Here is a 15,618-nt window from a genome sequence, read left to right as displayed (position 1 = left end):
GGGAGGTGGCCTGCCTGGCTGCCAGGCTCAGGGTGCTGGCAAGGAGGTGGAGCATGCTTTCTTGAGGAAGCATGAGTCGTCACTTACAAAATGCTTGCTTGCTTCTTTCTTTTTCTCTTTCCGGTTCAGAGCAAAAGGCACCACCTTATCCTGGAGGCAACATCAGGTTGTTTTTCAAAAGTGAAAATTGATATTTGTTCTCTGAGCTGTGTTGATCTTCATTTTAGTGGCCCTCCAGGCAAGCAAATAAGAAAATTTCAGTTTCCAGGATGGGAAAGCAGGGAGACACAGTAACTGAGGGGCAACAACCCAAAATTTAATATGGATGATTAGCTTAAATATTCACTGGGTCTGTTTAAAATTCCAGATAACCAAAATTATATCCTGAGGAGGCAGTGTAGCACATTATTTAAACAGCCAAGTGCACGAGTCGTGATGATGAAACTTGAGTTTCAGTCTTATTTTTGCCTCTTACAAGCTCTGAGAATTTGTACAAGCTTCTTATACTCTATGAGCCTCAGTTTACCTGTCTGAAAAATGGAAATAACTTTCTCATAGTACTGTTGTGTCCGGCAAAGAGTAGATGCTCAGTACACACTTGGATATACAGGAAGTACTTAGCATGGTGTCTGGAACATGAGAACAGTTTTACATTTAAGCCAGTTGTCTAATAATGATTTGTGGGATTCGTATTTTTAGTAATAGTGATGAATGGTAGATTCCAGAGTCAGACTTTCTGGGTTCAGTTACCTAGCTCTGCCACTTACCATCTGTGTGACCTTAGGCAGGTTACTTGACCTCTCTGAGCCTCAGTTTTCTCATCTACAAAGTAGAGATGAGAGTAAAACACAGTTAGTATGAGGATTAAATAGATAAGAACTGAGAACTGATCTTGGGTGAGCATTATGAGTGTTATTAATAGCAGTCACATATTATTATTCTAATTCTAAAAGTATTCTTCCTGAGAGCAGGGGCTTGGTTCTATTTTCGGCTGTATCTCTAGTGACTTCAGCAGTGCTGAGCACAGAGTAGGAGTTCAATAAATTTTCACCAACCGGCTGGGAGTGGTGGCTCACGCCTGTAATCCTAGCACTTTGAGGGACTGAGGCAGGTAGATCACTTGAGGTCAGGAGTTCAAGACCAGCCTGGCCAACATGATGAAACGGGAGCATCACTTGAACCTGGGAGGCGGAGGTTGCAATGAGCTGAGATCGTGCAATTGCACTCCAGTCTGGGTGACAGAGCGAAACTCCATTTAAAAAAAAAACAACAACAAATTTCACCAACTTCGTTGAATAAATGCAATGGAAAGGCATGAGTCACTCTAGGGTTCCTCTGCAGATGGAAAGAGGCTGACCCTCTTATCTACTAAGCGTTCTGGTAGGTTTAGAATAGAAATCCCTCTCCTTCCCTTCAAGTAGACGCCTTTCAGGTCCAAGTCTTGTGCCACAAATACACACAATGCTCAGTAAATGGGTGTAAAGGCTTCTTAGCTCCCCATGGACTCACAGCGCCGAGCACCAATTCCGTCTCCAGCACGCATCTCCCAGCAGGAGCGCCATTGGCTCAGGAGCCTGAGAGCTCCTTGGTGACCCACCGTATTCAGTTCATTGGCATTTCCAGGGCCTTCCACATAGCAGGCACTCTGCTCGGTGCAAGTTGATGAAATAGTACTGACACATACAGAGGACACTCAGCAATGGCATTTTGATGAAGTTTACATGTTTGACTGAAGAGGAGAAGACAGAGATGTCTATTTTGCTCCTCAAGCCGGAGCACACAGGTCGTTGGGGGACAGAGCTTGATTAAAGACCGGATCAGCTGAGTAGCCACAGGGGCTGCTAAAATCTCCGGGACACAAATTTGTCACTGGGCAGGCAATGAGATAGAGAAAATGACATTTGTCAGCCCTCCATTCTGAGAGAATATTCTCTCAAGCGTCTGCGGTCACAGGAGTATTTGGATAAGCGGCTTGGGCTGAGGATGAGATGATGACACCCTCTCTGTGTTGGTTAACTTAAGGTGCCAGCTTGACTGGATGAAGGGATACTTAGAGAGCTGGCAAAGCATTTCTGAGTGAGTCTGTGAGGGTGTTTCCAGACAAGATTGCCATGTGAACTGAGTCAGTGAACTGAGTGGGGAAGCTTTGCCCTCAATATGGGTGGGCACCATCCAATCAGCTGGGGGCTCAGGACAAAAAAGACAGGAAAAGCAATTTTTTCTGTCTTTTCCGGAGCTGGGACATTCTTTTTCTCCTGCCATCAGACGTCAGAACTCCAGGCTCCCTGGCCTTTGTACTACAGGACTTAACACTCACACCCTTCTCCTTCCCCCTGCCACCAGGGTGCTTAGGACTTTGGCTTTGGACTGGGAGTTACACCATCGACTTTCCTGGTTCTGAGGCCTTTGAACTTGGGCTGAGACATAACTTTGGCGTCCTAGCGCTTCCAGCTTGCAGATGACCCTCATGGGACCTCTCGCACTGTCTTGGGGAATAGCATCTGTCTTCCTTCTATCAGTATTTATATTTTAAATAAATGGTCACTTAGCCTCAGCCTTGGTTTGCTCTCCTAATGATGACTTTTATATGGCCAAGCTCTGACTCTTCCAAACCTCTCTGCTATGCTTTTCTTTTAATTATAAAATGTTTCCTTAATTTTTCTCCTCTCACATTGTACTCTATGTTATTAAAAGTAGCCACACAGTTCCTTTAATATTTTGCTTAGAAATTTCTTCTGCCACATATCCTAGTTCATCACTCTTAGCTCTCTGCCTTCCATAAAGCCCTTGATCAAGGACACAGTTCAGCCAAGTTCTTCGCCTCCTTGTAATAAGGGTGAACTTTACTCCAGTTTTCAAAAAGATAGTCCTCATTTCCCTCTACACTTCATCAAAATGGTCTTTTCCATCCCAATTTCTACCAGTCCTCTGGTCATGACCACTTAAGTAATCTCTTAAGATAATTCAGACTTTCCCTAAGCTGTTCTCTTCTGAGCTCTCACCAGAATCGCCCTCAATATTTCCTTCATAGCAACAGAGGCTTTTCTAGCATATTCCTCTGAATCCAGCCTCCACCCATTACCTAGGTTTTTTTTTTTTTTTTTTTCGGACTCTCACTCTGTTGCCCAGCCTGGAATGCAGTGGTGTGATCTCAGCTCACTGCGATCTCTGCCTCCCAGGTTCAAGCGATTCTCCTACCTCAGCCACCTGGGTACCTGGGACGACAGGTGCCCACCACCATGCCTGGCTAATTTTTGTATTTTTAGTAGAGATGGGTTCTGGCCATGTTGGCCATGTTGGTCTCGAACTCCTGACCTCAGGTGATCCACCCTCCTCGGCCTCCCAAAGTTCTGGGATTACAGGAGTGAGCCACCGCGCCCAGCCCATTACCCAGCTTGGAAGTGGCGTCCACATATTCAGGTGCTTGTTATAGCAACAGCTCCATGCCCAGGGCACATTTCCTGTCTCAGCTCATTGCATGTTGCTGTAACGAAATACCTGAGACTGGGTAATTGGTAAAGAAGAGAGATTTATTTCTTATAGTGCTGAGGAAGGGGAAGTCCCAGGTTGAGGGGCCTGCATCTTGCAAGGACCTTCTTGCTGTGTCATCCCGTAGGGGAAGGTGGAAGGGCAGGAGAGCACATGTGTAAGAGAGAGAAGGGGGCCAAACTCATCTTTTTATTAGGAACCAACTCTCTTGATAACTAACCCACTCCTGAGATAATGACACTAATCCATTCACGATGGCAGAGCCCTGATGACCTACTCACCTCTGAAAGGTCCCACCTCTCAACACTGTTCCACTGGGGATTAAGTTTCTGACACATGAACTTTATGGGGCACATTGAACGCATAGCACTCCCTCACTCATATTAAAATAGAAATGAATCGTCACCAGGCTGCCTCCATGGGACTCTGTGCTGGTGGACTGGGAGTGGGGGGAGGGGATGCTGAGTAGGGCATGCAAGAAGGGGCCAGAGCTGAGATTTGAGTCTCTTCCTAAGCCGATGCTTACCAAGGAGAAAGCCATGTTCAGTTCAAGTGCCAAGATGGTGAAGCCCAATGGCAAGAAGGCAGAGTTCGAGTCCGGCATCTCCCAGACTCTTCTGGAGCTGGAGATGAACTCGAACCTCAAGGCTCAGCTCGGGGAGCTGCATATTACGGCAGCCAAGGAAACTGAAGTTGGTGGTGGTCAGAAAGCTATCATAATCTTTGTTCCTGTTCCTCAACTGAAATCTTTCCAGAAAATCCAAGTCCTGCCAGTATGCGAATCGGAGGGAAAGTTCAGTGAGAAGCATGTTGTCTTTATCGCTCAGAGGAGACTTCTGCCTAAGCCAACTCGAAAAAGCCGTGCAAACAATAAGCAAAAGCATCCCAGGAGCCACGCTGTGACAGCTGTGCACGAGGCAGTCCCTGAGGACTTGGTCTTCGAAAGCTAGATTGTGGGCAAGAGAATCCGCGTGAAACTGGGTGGCAGCGGCTCATAAGGGTTCATTTGGGCAAAGCACAGCAGCACAATGTGGAACACAAGGTTGAAACTTTTTCTGGTGTCTGTAAGAAGCTCACAGGCAAGGTTGTTCATTTGGAACTCCCTGAATTTCAATTGTAAACAAAATGACTAAAATATATATTCTCAGAAAAAAAAAAAGAAAAAAGAGTAGGCCAGAGGTAAGTTACTCTAGAGAATGAACTTGAGGCTCCTTTCTGGCATTGATTCTCAGTTTGAAGGTCAGTAGAATTTCTGGCCTGCTTCCCAAGATGGTTGTCTCTGAGGCAGGCAGGGATAGGCCCAGGGGTATGTGAAGCCACAGCTTAAACATGGGATTTCTTCTGAAGCTGGTTGCAAACCCTTTTAAGATAATTTAAGACAAGTGTTTCAGGACATGATGGAACAGAATAACAAATGTCTTCATAGATTTTTAAAGTTTAAAACACAGTATTTCAAAAAAATCTTGAGCGTGCTCCAGCCAAGTCATTTAGACTCTCAGATAATTTGTTTGCTATTTTCTCTGCAATTAAAAATATTTTGTTGGACATGGTTATGAAGCACTCACATTGCATTTCTTTTTCTTTCTTTTTTTTTTTTTTAATCGAGGTGGAGCCTTGCTCTGTCACCAGGCTGGAGTGCAATGGTGCGATCTTGGCTCATTGTAACCTCTGCCTCTGGAGTTCAAGTGATCCTCCTGCCTCAGCCTCCTGAGTAGCTAGGATTACGGGTGTCTGCCACCCTGCCTGGCTAATTTTTGTAGTTTTAGTAAACCCTGTCTTTAGTAAAGACAGCGTTTCACCATGTTGGCTAGGCTGGTCTCGAACTCCTGGCCTCAGGTGATCCACCTGACTTGGCCTCCCAAAGTTCTGGGGTTTCAGGCATGAGCCACCGGGCCTGGTCTCACATCACATTCTTAAAACCTGAAGAGGAACCTATACAGCTGGCCATGTCTCTCTCTCTCTCATTCTTCTTGTGAGACTCATTTCTGCAAAAAGATTCTTTGATCTTGAACTCCTTCAGAGGGGCAAGCTAGAGTTAGACTATCATTGGCACCAGTGGGGCATTTGGGATGCAGTCAGAGTTTCTGGGTTTCCTGTGATAAAATCTCAATTTAAACTAAGTTAAAGCCAAAAAGGATACTGTTTGGCTCACAGAACTGCGAAGCACAAAGGTGGTTCCCTGGATTCACATGTTGTCATCGGACTGCTCTCTTTTCCAGTTCTTCTATCTCTCTCTCTTTTTCTATTTGGCTTCTTGCTCTTCCATAGAGGAACTTCCCCTGTGCAGCTGTGTAAAAGTGGTGAGGGTCATGGGCATAGACAAAACCAGGATTACATGCAATGTAACCTTGCTTGTGGCAGTCCCAGAGGCTATAGAGAACTTGAGTTTCTCTGGGTTTGCCTATAAAAAGCCCAGGGCAGGGCTCTGATTGGTCCATCCTAGATCATATGTATATCCCTGGGCCAATTAGGATAGTGAGGGAGAGAGAGGGAGTCTGGTGATTGGCCAAGCCTAGATTACTCTCTCTCTCTCTCTCTCTAAAGGGAGTGGCAGGCAAGTATATGATTGGCAGCTGAAGCAGAACCACATGGGGAGAGGGGCAAGGTTTCAAAGATAGGAGGAATTCATTAACCAGATTGGGGAGAGGCATTGAGCGGAAAGAACCCAGAGATTTTCACCACCCATGAGAAGGTATTCTCACCGGAGAAATGGGAAGTCACCCGATGATTTCCTGTGGAGCTAGCACCAGGTTGGTGTGGGATTGTGTGACAAACTCAGATCTTTACCTAAAACCAGGACATTTTAGGGGTCACCATATCCTCGGGGACCCTATATCCCTCTCAGGAGAATGTTAAAAATTAGAAAAGGAAGCATTTTCCAAGACCAGAGCATGACTGGTTCTGATTTCTCTGTGTATTAAGAGATTAGAGACGGTTCTGGAGCAAATGGCTCAGTCTTGTTCCAGTTCTAATTTTGTGCATCCTTCAACGCACCTGACAATGCAGCTAGACTACCTGGGTGCGTGAAGAAGATGGGCTAATGGATACAACTTTCCAAGTATTTAACAGTTTTAAGCCAGAGGCCACAAAGTGATGGCATGCTTTCTTTGGCTAGTACAGAGGTTAAGGGGTGGGGGGGAAATCAAATGTTTGCCAACATTTAAGAATTGGAATATCTCACATGAAAGCCTGGATTTCCAACTTCTCTAGGAAAACCAGAAGGTCTGACCATGCGGGGCACATAGTCAAACTAGGCCATAGTTGGCTGGAGCTGAGGAGCAGCACCCCTTTTAGATAAGTGTGTATACTCTAGTTTGCTGCAGTCTCCACCACGCCCTGTTACCCCACCCGTAACCCACTTTATATTCATTTATCCCATTACGTGTTTTACAACAAATTCCCTGAGCATAGTCACCGAAGAACCAGGTCCTTTTTTTCTAACTTTGTGTCCTTAAGCAAGTTACTTTCTTTTTCTAAACCTGTTTTTATCTGCAACATGGCAATGAGACGCTTACTTTATTTAATCAATCCTTGTTGAACACCTGTCATTCTAAACAGTGAGTTTACATCAGTGAGCAAACAGACAAAGTCCCTGATCTCATGGGGCTTACAATCTAGTGTGGGAAAAACAAACATAAAGCGATAAATTAATGAATAGATGGTGGGGCAGATAAGGTGTTCTTGAGTCAGGGAGGTGGGAGCACACACTGGGGAAGGGATTAAATGTCATAATGTATCTAAATCGTTTAGTCCAGGAGTTGGCAAGCTACAGCTCATGGGACCAATCGACATGGCACGTGCTTTGGTAAATGAAGTGTTATTGGAACACAGCCACCCCATTCATTTACCTGGTGCCTGAGCGCTACAGATTACTCTCTGATGGCAGGGTTGAGCAATTACGACAGAGACTGTGTGACCCTCGGAGCCTCAAATCTTTACTATCTAGCCCTTTAGAGGAAAAGTTTTGCCAGCTCCTGCCTTAACTCAATGGCTAGATAAACAGAAGTCCTCACTAAATCTCAGCTTCTTCTTAGGGTACTGCAAATGGCCTTCCTCCATGACGGTTGCTGGCCCTCCAATGCTGGAGCCTTTACCTGCTCACTGTACCTCCCTAACTCACCTGCCTTTTTCTTTGCCTGCCTAACAGGCATGCTCCTCATTTAGGTATTAGCTGCAGTGAGACTTTCATGGAAAGTTGAATGTGGCCCTATTCAGGGGCAGGGTTGGGTTTGCCCACTGTCCCTGTCAGTGCATTGGATCAGGTTAATCAGACCAAATCACATACGGGATTAGGCAGGCTACAGCTTGAAGCTTCATGGCAGAAAGGGCTGGATCGGTGTTGACTTACATTTTTCAGTGGGGTGTGACGGGCTGGCTAAGGTTTTCTGTGGCTCATCAATGGTCTGCCCATGTGCCAGCTTCCGCAGCCTGGCTACATCCCAGGGACCTTTGCTCTCAACTGCTTGGGGAGATGTGCTTGCCCTGGGCGTCAGGGCACTCATCAGCACAGACACCCAGCCACGGTGACCATAGGGAAAGAGCAGGTGGTGTGCAGAGATGTCAAACAACAGCGAAGCGTTCTGGGTAGGGAGCCAGCCAGGCCAGCAGAGTCCTTGGGCAAGGCCTGCTTCACGGGCAGGTGGAGCTGGGCAGTCACACAGGACCCTCACTCGAGAAGACCTGGTGCGTGGTTTGATGCTCTGTTGTTGATGCCTTGAAATTCTTAACAAATTTGGAATATCTGCATTTTTTACTGGGCCCTGAAACTTACATAGCCAATCCTGTCCTTGGGGTAGGAAACTGGTTTGGATTTCAGTTGCTGAGGGGTCAGAGGGGGCACAGTGAGATGTTTGTGGGTGAGCTACAGAACTAGAAATGACCTGGTTTCCTGGCAGGCCTTACAGCTCCTGGTTCCTGCCCTTGTGACGTGCAGGGCTGTGCAGGGAGTTGATAGTGTGGCTGGAGCTGGAGACAAAGAAGACCCTCCCTTCCCCCCTAGCAGCTGATGGGCAAGAGCAAGGCAGCAACTGCATCATTTACTGAGTGCCAAGTGCTTTATATTCATCCTTTTATCCACTCCCACAATAACTCTGTGATGTGGGCATCCTTATTAAACACATTTTGTAGGTACAGGATTTGAAGATCAACCAGGCGATAAATTTGCTAAAGGTCACTCAGCTAGTAACTATGTGGAATGGTCATCTAAGTTTAGAACATGAGGAAAATGTTATTAAGTCTCTTAGGTTTTAGTTTTCTGGTTCAGAAAACGGAAACACGTAAAGCTACCTTGTAGTATTTTTAGGAGGACTGAGGAAGGGATGTCCAGTGTCTAGCATATGGCATGTAATACATGCTCACTAAATGATACCCACGGTGATGATGGTGCTGCCAATGGTGTTGGCAATGATGGTGATGGCGATGGTGGTGATGATAATGATGGGGATGCTGCTGTTGCTGTTAATGGTAGTGATGGTGATGATGATGGTGGTGATGGTGGTGATGTGATGGTTATGATGGTGATGGTGGTAATGGTGATGATGATGGTGATGGTGGTGGTGATGTGATGGTGATGATGGTGATGATGATGGTGATGATGGTGGTGATGTGATGGTTATGATGGTGATGATGGTGATGGTGGTGATGGTGATGATGGTGATGATGATGGTGGTGATGTGATGGTTATGATGGTGATGGTGGTGATGGTGATGATAATGATGGTGGTGACGTGATGGTTATGATGGTGGTGATGGTGATGATGATGGTGGTGATGATGGTGGTGATGTGATGGTTATGATCGTGATGGTGGTGATGGTGATGGTGATGATAATGATGGTGGTGATGTGATGGTTATGATGGTGATGATGGTGATGGTAGTAATGGTTATGCTGAGGGTTATGATAGCGGTGGTGATGGTGATGATGCTGATGGTGGTGATGGTGATGATGATAGCAATAGAGATGGTCATGATGATGGTTATGATAGTGATGATAATGGCGATGGTGGTGATCATGATAATGGTGGTAATGTCAAAATATTGGACTATTTCCAGCTCTAACTTTGCTGACTTATGCTCGCCCCCTGAAAGGGCATTTTGCCCCACAGAAAAAATATGGAGTAATGCTTTTTTGTCCCCTGAGTGTATTTGCATTCCATAGCTGCCATAATAAATTACCATAAACTGGGTGTATTAAAAGAAAGCAGAAATGTGCTCTCTTACAGTTCTGGAGGTCAGAAACCTAAAAGCATGGGATTGGCAGGGTTGGTGCCTTCTGGAGGCTCTGAGGGAAAACCCATCCCAGGCCTCTCTCCTCACTACTGGTGGCTCCTGGCAATCCTTGATATTTCTTGGCTTGTAGACACATCACTCCCATCTCCGCCTCTATCTTCACATGGATTTCTCCGCGTCCTTTTCCATCTCTTATAAGGACACTTTCACTGGGTTTAGGGCTCACTCTAATCCAGGATAATCTCATCTCTATCTTTACCTTAATTGTATCCACAAAAACCCTATTTCCAAATCAGGTCACATTCTGAAGTTCTAGGTAGACATGAACTTTAAGGAGACACAATTCAACCTACTGCCTTGACGAGGTCAATGAGAGTCAAAGGAAATGACTGGGGACATGTCATGTCCCGGCCAACACCAGGCCTCCTGTAGCACTGACGGCCCCTTCTGCTCCTGTGTGCTCCCCGGACGGCTGTCACAGTGAATGTTACTTGGTGCCATGGAAACTGACGGTGGCACCTCTTCGAGCCTCTAAGGGCGATGACTCAGCCAGGAGTCTTTCTGGTATGTGAAGATGGTGATGATGGTGATGGGCCAGACAGTTAACGGGTGAGTCCAGCCGGAGCTCCTGGGCTGCTGGACCACCACTGTGGCCTCTGGGAAATGGAAGTGGCAGCTCAGGGTCCTGCTATCCCAAATCCCAGGGGTGTTTGAGGCACGGAGGCTGTGGACTAGCGATGCTGTGTCCAAGGGCAGTGGACGGCTTTTGCTTTTTCCTTTCAATAACAAGTTGGAAAAGAAAATTGGAGTTAGCCATTATCACAGGCAAGCAGAGACATGTGCAGGGAGTTAAGCCCACTGTGTCACCTTCCTGGAAGCATTTCGAGAATTCAGACCTACATGTTGAAGTGCCCATGGACTGGGGGAAACCCGTTCTGATGTGGACAAATCTTCTTGAGTTTCTTCTACCTCAGTGGCAGGAGGGTGTTGTGTGTAGTGAAACAGGAAGGGGGTTGTGGCTAAGAGAGAAAGGGCCACTCCTACTGTCTGGTATGAGATTAATTGCAAGGTAGCCACTCACCCTTTAGTAAGAGTGAGAGGAACAGCTCTGTTGAAGAAGGAATCTTCCTCACTCTCCACCATTTTACCCCCAGTGCCAACCCCATGAGTCTTTCCTGTCTCCTGAGGTGAGAAAGAGTAGCTGGGAGCACACATGCTATTTTTAGAAAGGAAACCATATGGAGGGGGCTGGGCTGGAGAAGCTTTTTGGATGTGTGAGGCTGGGGAGGAAGGCCTGAGAATGTGGGGAAGTGGCAGGGCAGGAAAGTGACTGTGGATAGGACAGTCCTATGCCTCTGCTTAGGAGCTGGGGGCCTCTGGGGGATCCCCCCTCCATCAGCATCTTGACCCCAGGTTCTGGAAAGTTCCAAGGCTTCGGGCACCAGTTGAAAGTTGCTGATGGTTCTGATGAAAGCCAATGGTTTCTTTGCAAAGAGAACTTTTTTTCATAAAAATAGAATTTGCTGATTGTACTAGTTCGAAAAGACAAATATGGGTGGACACGGCAGGGGGGCGGATTGAGTCTTCCCATTGTGAGCTAACGTAAATGGAAACCTGTGCTTTTGGTGCCTCTAACAATGATGCTGAGAAGAAAAATAGGGAAGAAGGATTACAGGTGTGAGCCACCATGCCCAGCCTACACCAAATTATTAAAATCATCTTCTTTGCAAAGAAAAAAAAGACATCAAATTCTTTTGACTTGAAAATCAAAATTCTTCAAGTATTTTAATCAAAATAAATAATAATAATTATTATTTTTAAAAAACAATGGAAGAAAAAAGGGAAAGAAGAGAAAAGAACAATGTGTTTGAACATCACTCGAAGGAGATGCTGTGGATGCAGAATCTCGTCCAGGCGGCAGAAAGCAGCAGGCTGAGCAGCCTGGCGTGGGAGCGCTTGCAAAGGCCCAGGAGTGGCAGAGAACGTGATGTGTTTAAGGAACAGAGAGAAGCATGGTTGAGCCTGGTGGGTGAGGGTGATGGAAACGGTCTTGGAACGGGCTGGATCTGGGACCACAGGTCCCAATTTCTCTGGGGCCAGGCAGGAAGATGAGGCAGAGAGTGGCAGACCAGAGCCCCTCTGCCTCCCGGAGGCTGGCGGCTGCTCCTTGGCTCCAGCCAGTGCAGCTATGGGGCGTGCGGGCTCCGCGTGTTCAGATCTTTCGCTTCGTGATAGGGTGGAGATCCCAACTGCTGCATGAAATCTCATGTCTTTTAGATGCTGGCTACACATAGAAAGATTAAGATAGATTTTGCAGACCGAATGGGGGCTGTAGGCTAGAACCAACTCAGGGGACATCAGTTGCAATACTGAGACTCGCTCCAGGCCTCTGATGGGAGTGGACCACGGACTTGGTCATGATGGGATGGGATTATTATGGGCTGGTTCTGGAGCTCACCAGTTGTCATCTTTCCATCCATCCCCACCAGAGCTGGGCCAAGACTTGAGAACAATGCTTTGTTTCTCGGTTTCTGAAGCTGGCCCAGGGACTTAATCCAAATAAGGGCACAGCCAGAAGGAAAAGGGTGTGTCTTTCTGAAAAAGACTTGAGTAAAAGGATCCTATTCAGGTCCTGAAAAGGCCAGTGTTGAAGCGCGGGCGGCCTGTCCAGGCAGGTCTGAGTGCGCAGTGACCTCTCACAGGAGCGGCTGTGCTGCTCGAAAGTTCACTGCTCCTGCCCAGGAAGGAATCTCCTCCGGCAAAACTCGACACATTTCATTGCAATCTCTGCTTGGATGTAGCATAAATTGGTTACCCTTCCTTTGGGGATTATGAGAAGAGCCCTCCCGGGCACACCTGGTTCATCCCCTGCCGCCAGCGTGGAGAGCTGACGCTCAGTCCAGAAGATGCCGCACCAGGTATATTGAAAAGCGTGCTCATTCATTTTCACTTAAGAAATGATCAATGTCTAACCTGCAGAAAGAATGGAAGCATTAGGCAAGACTTTTGGTTGTAAGAGTCAGGAAATACACTCAAACTGGGTTGAATACACAAAATAAGAACAGATTGGCTTATGTCGCTGGAAAGTCAGTCCATGGCTACTTAAGTTTCTTTTTTTTTTTTTTTTTTTTTTTTTTTGAGACGGAGTTTCGCTCTTGTTACCCAGGCTGGAGTGCAATGGCGCGATCTCGGCTCACCGCAACCTCCGCCTCCTGGGTTCAGGCAATTCTCCTGCCTCAGCCTCCTGAGTAGCTGGGATTACAGGCACGTGCCACCATGCCCAGCTAATTTTTTGTAGTTTTAGTAGAGACGGGGTTTCACCACGTTGACCAGGATGGTCTCGATGTCTTGACCTCGTGATCCACCCGCCTCCGCCTCCCAAAGTGCTGGGATTACAGGCTTGAGCCACCGCGCCCGGCTTTACTTAAGTTTCTTGACTCTGATTTTTATGAAGGCAGCTTCCTTTCCAGCCACTGGCAACTCTACATTCAGGCTCAGCAGACAGAGCATCCAACAAAAAATCCCAGGGCTGACTCTTATTGGTCCAGCTTGGTCATGTGCTCATTGGTGAACCAATCACTGTGACTCTGACTGCTCTTCCTTCATTCAAGATTCTGCCCCAAGCCAGGGGAGAGGGTCAAATCCTGTAGAACCACATGGACCAAAAGTAAGGGAGGAATAGTTTCTCCAGAGCAAGTCAAACACCGTTATTAGAAGTGGGAGTGGTTGTTGGGAAGGAAACACAGCAAAAGGCCATCACGTCATGGCCACACAACTGGTAAAAAGCAGATCTCATTGCTGTTGTTGTTTTTGAGACAGGGTCTTGCTCTGTTGCCCAGACTGGAATGCAGTGGTGCAATCTCAGCTCATTGCAACCCGCCTCCCGGGTTCAAGTGATTCTTGTGCCTCAGCCTTTTAAGTACCTGGCATCACAGACACATGCCACCATGCCCAGCTAATTTTTTTTGTATTTTTTGGTAGAGGCAGAGTTTCACCATGTTGGCCAGGCTAGAGATCCTGGTTTTGAGCCTAGTTCTGAATGACAATAGACTCATGTTTTTAATTTGGGAGTTCAAGAATGGGTGGATCTAGGGATTTAAACAATGTCCCCGGGACTTGGCCTGTATTTCTCTCTCTCTCCCTGACTCACCCATTACTCCTCTCTGTTCTCTACTGGTACTGGTTGGTTACTTCCTCAGGCAGTTTTTTTTTTTCCCCACCTGTGGCAGCCTGAGCAATTCAAGATTTATGACTATCAGTTTAGCATCCTCGGTGGAAAGAAACTTGTCATTTCCAAAACAGCAATAACAAAAACAAACAAAAAAATAACCTAGGGCTGATTCTCACTGGGTTGACTTTGGTCACATGTCCATCCCCGAACCAATCACTGTGGTCTGTGGTGGACTACACTGATTGGCCACACCCATGCCATGTGCCAGCCCTGGAACAGGGGGTTGATTCCTATCTGAATGGACGCACAGGAGGATGAGGATGGAGTGGCTCCACTATGGCGGATTGAGACGCTATTTCCAGAGGAGGGAGATGCAGACCCGCTGAAATTACAGACATCCCTACTGGAGAGGGGCGAGCACACACTGGTGGAGCCCCAGCCCTTCAGAGCACAGGGACGCAGCCGCAGCGCGGCTTGGTTGGCAGAGCTGCAACTTGAGAGTCCGGACCTTGGATTGTCAACTACTGTACAGAGATTTATCAAGTGCCTGTTACGAGCCTCATGCAGGAAATTCTATAGGCCCACAGTCTTCTCCTGGATGTTTAATTTAGCAGAACTGGAGTTTCCAGGAGCGAGTGTGTTTGGCAGAGAATGTGGACCGCCCCTTAGGAGACACTGGTACCTGGCATGGCAGGAAAGGAGCTTTGCAGCTCTGTTGTGATTCCCAAGGTTTAAGAAGAGTAATGCATTAGCCAGAGTGGTGGCATGCCCCTGTAACCCCAGCTACCCGGGAGGCTGGGGCAGGAGAATTGCTTGAACCCAGGAGGTACAGGTTGCAGCGAGCTGAGATGGTGCCACTGCATTCCAGCCTGGGTTACACTGTGAGACTCCATATCTAAAAATAATAATAATAAAAGAAGAAGAGTAATGCTGGCTGGGTGCAATGTCTCACACCTGTAATCCCAGCACTTCGGGAGACTGAGGTGGGCGAATCACTTGAGGTCAGGAGTTCGAGACCAGCCTGACCAACGTCCTGAAACCATGTCTCTACTAAAAATACAAAATTAGCCTGGTGTGGTGGTGGGCACCTGTAATTCCAGCTACTCAGGAGGCTGAGGCAGGAGAATCATTTGAACCTGGGAGGCATAGTTTGCAGTGAGCCAAAATCATGCCACTGCACTCAAGCCTGGGTGACAAGAGGAAAACTCCATCTCAAAAAAAAAAAAAAAAAAAAAAAAAAAAGGCCAGGCATGGTGGTGTGTGCCTGTAGTCCCAGCTACTCAGGAGGCTGAGGTGGGAGGATCGCTTGAGCCCAGGAGTTCTGCACTGTAGTGTACTATGCCAATCGGGTGTCCGCACTAAGTTCGGCCTCAATATGGTGACTTCCTGGGAGCAGGGGACCACCAGGTTACCTTAGGAGGGGTGAACAGGCCCAGGTCAGAAATGGAGCAGGTCAAAACTCCCATGCTGATCAGTAGTGGGATCGTGCCTGTGAATAGCCACGGCACTCCAGCCTGGGCAACACAGCGAGATCCCGTCTCTAAATTAAAAAGAAGAGAAAAAAAAGAAAAGAAAAAGAATCAGCCCCAAGTAAGTTCATGCCCACAATTTTGTGTTATTTAGTACATATAACTTTTTTCAGTAAATTTGAAATCATTTTCATTACCTAAAAATCAGAATATTTCATCTTTTTTTTAAAGCCCATTTTTAGCATGTAATTGTTATTTTCCAA

At 46.9% G+C, this 15,618-nt stretch overlaps 1 pseudogene; it reads left to right on the top strand.

Moving 5' to 3' along the window:
• The first annotated feature begins 4,028 nt into the window (after positions 1–4,028).
• Positions 4,029–4,609, top strand: LOC108309980 (annotated as a pseudogene).
• The last annotated feature ends 11,009 nt before the right edge of the window (positions 4,610–15,618 follow it).

This window comes from Cebus imitator, unplaced genomic scaffold (genome assembly GCF_001604975.1).
Source record: "Cebus imitator isolate Cc_AM_T3 unplaced genomic scaffold, Cebus_imitator-1.0 Scaffold99, whole genome shotgun sequence".
Classification (NCBI taxonomy): domain Eukaryota; kingdom Metazoa; phylum Chordata; class Mammalia; order Primates; family Cebidae; genus Cebus; species Cebus imitator.
Note: the sequence above shows the minus strand (reverse complement) of the source record. Positions and strands in the feature narration are given on the sequence as shown.